Source organism: Myotis brandtii, unplaced genomic scaffold, assembly GCF_000412655.1.
Source record: "Myotis brandtii unplaced genomic scaffold, ASM41265v1 scaffold517, whole genome shotgun sequence".
NCBI classification, from domain to species: Eukaryota; Metazoa; Chordata; class Mammalia; order Chiroptera; family Vespertilionidae; genus Myotis; species Myotis brandtii.
This window is the reverse complement of record NW_005369706.1, coordinates 575,689-578,265: the sequence shown is the minus strand read 5'-3', so window position 1 is coordinate 578,265 and position 2,577 is coordinate 575,689. Positions and strand designations below refer to the sequence as shown.

At 43.4% G+C, this 2,577-nt stretch overlaps 1 protein-coding gene and 1 long non-coding RNA gene across 2 annotated transcripts in view; one reads left to right on the top strand and one right to left on the bottom strand.

Moving 5' to 3' along the window:
- Positions 1 to 107: 107 nt before the first annotated feature.
- LOC106728005 lies at positions 108 to 1,000 on the bottom strand. Its single transcript, XR_001364234.1, has 2 exons — positions 782 to 1,000; positions 108 to 359 (listed from the first exon to the last, which is right to left on the bottom strand). It is a non-coding gene; the product is annotated as an uncharacterized LOC106728005 (long non-coding RNA).
- Positions 1,001 to 2,060: 1,060 nt separating this feature from the next.
- The window catches only part of TMBIM6 (transmembrane BAX inhibitor motif containing 6), a 17,830-nt gene continuing 17,313 nt past the window's right edge, over positions 2,061 to 2,577 (top strand). The window contains exon 1 of the mRNA XM_005877316.2: positions 2,061 to 2,169. The gene's annotated coding sequence lies outside the window, so the exon portion shown is untranslated. The remainder of the gene's footprint in view (positions 2,170 to 2,577) is intronic.

The following is a 2,577-nucleotide window of genomic DNA, read 5'->3' as shown; positions in this document are numbered from 1 at the left end:
GTTGGGCAATGACTTTTGAAACTTCAAAACTAGCAGCAACTAAGTTGAAACTGGACCTGCCTGAGATGAAGTTCATAAAATTATCATCAACCTGTTTTTTTGTTTTGCTGAGTTCACGAGAAATTAATTCTCTTTGTTCCTCTTCGGTTTTATTGCTTATGTTCTTATGAACACTTTCAAAATGCCTTTTAACAGAAGATGTTCTGCAAACAATAGTTTCAGAACAGAAAACACATAAGGCTTTGTTGTCTTTCTTAATCACACCAAACTTTTCTGTCCAGTATTTTTGAAATTCTCTAACATCCTCTTCAGCTGAACGACATCGTTTCTTAGCTGGTGGTCCTGACATTCTGCACAATCTAGAAGGACAGAAAAATACATGAGATGATGGTATACGTGAAAAAGGTGAAAGAAGAAAAGTAAAATATCAGTGATTAATTAGCTTGATCAAACTACTGTACTGCTATTACTTTTTAAAATTAAAGTAAATAGAAAGAAAAATAGTTTGCTATCCCTACAAAATGGTAAGATGGGCGCAACGCAGGGAACAGTAAAGATAAAGCATGTAAAAAAATCACAAAATGTAGAACCTTTATTTATAAATAAAAATACATTGTATGCATATCAGTTATTATTATTTTTATTTATAAGATTTGGTTTATGGATAACAACAAAAATGTGACAAACTAAAAATATTTCCTAAGGAAAATAACAGAATAAAGAAGAAAACATAGACAAATACAGCATAATGTAATAGAAGTACGGTAATTATGTAACTTACTTTTCAGTGCAGGTGGATAAGGTGTGATGTAGTGTGCATCGAGAGAAACATAGAAATTTATTCCCCTTTCGTTAGTACCGGTGGGCAAAGCGAGAGAGAAGGTTTCATTTTTATAGAGTGAAAGTCATAAAAACCCTCTGTTTCAAGAGACAGTATAGCTTAACAAGAGTATGGGCTTCAAAATGAGGTACCCAGAGCTCAAATTCAAGGTCAAACTGAGTTTCCTCATCTTTTTTTTTTTTTTACAAAACTGTTTTTTAAATATATTTTTATTATTTATTTCAGAAAGAAAGGGAGCGGGGGAGAGAGAGATAGAAACATCAATGATGAGAGAGAATCATTGATCAGCTGCCTCCTGCACACCCCACACTGGCGATCGAGCCTGAAATCCAGGCATGTGCCCTGATTGGGAATCCAAGCATGACCTCCTGATTCAACCACTGAGCCACACCAGCCTAGAGGTTTCCTCATCTTAAATGTAGTAATTGTTCCTGCCTCCCAAGGTAATTGCAAAAATTAAATTAATTAATATATAAAGCATCTTAAACATTGTCTAGCATATAAGAAGCAGTACACGATACATGTTAACTAGAATTATTATAAAAAGCAAAGTAAAAAGAAAATTATAATAGCCTATAAAATCACAAGGGCTTTACTTTTGCTCACTAATAAGAAACAAAGGATAACAAATTACAAATATGTTTGTATTGATTTTAGAGAGAGAGGGAGAGGGAGGCAGAAACACAGATGTGAGAGGGCAACATTGATCGGCTGCCTCCTGCACACCCCCTACCGGGGATGGAGTCCGCAACCCGGGCATGTGACCTGACCATGAACTCCGACCTCGATGCATGGGATGACGCTCAACCAACTGAGCGACACCGGCCAAGGCGAGAGTGCTTTTGTTTTCTAAATCTCTTTCTCTCTTTAACATTCCATAACAAGCCTAAAACCCTAGAACCCCGGAGCTATCGCGCTATCCCAGTACGCGTCGCGGGGGCTCTATTATTTGCTAGGTCGGTGTCTTGGGTGGGGCCTGCCTTTCTCCACTTTCTCCACTAGAGGTGGCTTTGCACAGCGATCCTTCCTCGCTATAGGGGAAGAAGGCGGAGACCTTTTCTACGACGTCGGTTGGTGGCCAGGGACTTGATTGACAAGGGCATTAGCAAATGGCTCTGAAGTAGGCGGCCGAAGTTCTTGCATGTATGGCCGAAAAAGTGGCAGAAGTGCAGGCGCCGGCCAATGAGGACTGGTCCTAAAGGAGCTTGGGGCGGGACTTCGTTGGAGGGGCGGACTCAGGGTAAAGAGTCTGAAGCGGACCCTGGGAGAGTCAGAAGCGTTTCCGGTGTTAACAGAGCTTCGTGGGCTCCGGAGAGGCGGCTGAGAAGGTACGTTTGAAAGCAGGATTGCGCAAGCCGGGAGTGAAGAAGGGGTTAGCAGTTATTGTCTTAACGACAAAGGGAGTGGTCTCCATTTTCGGGTAGACTGCACCCCGTGGGAAAAGGCCCCTGCTCTGCGACTGGACTCCGGAAGGCTGGGCGGGGAGGGGGAAGCGAGGAACTGGAACCGCGCTTGCGCTACGATACCGGAGCGGGGGAGGGGCGGGGGCAAGTCAGACGGGTTTTGGGGGCGTCTAGCGAAAGCCCCTTTTTAGCTTCTATTTCTTCCTTCCAGTCTCCGTCCCTCCCTTTCCTCCGCTTAGAGTAGACGCAGGGGCCCCTTGGCCCAGGCCCGTCTGGAATTTAGGGCACGTCCCCCACCCCTTCCTTCCGAGGGGAATGAAAGCGAAACCACAC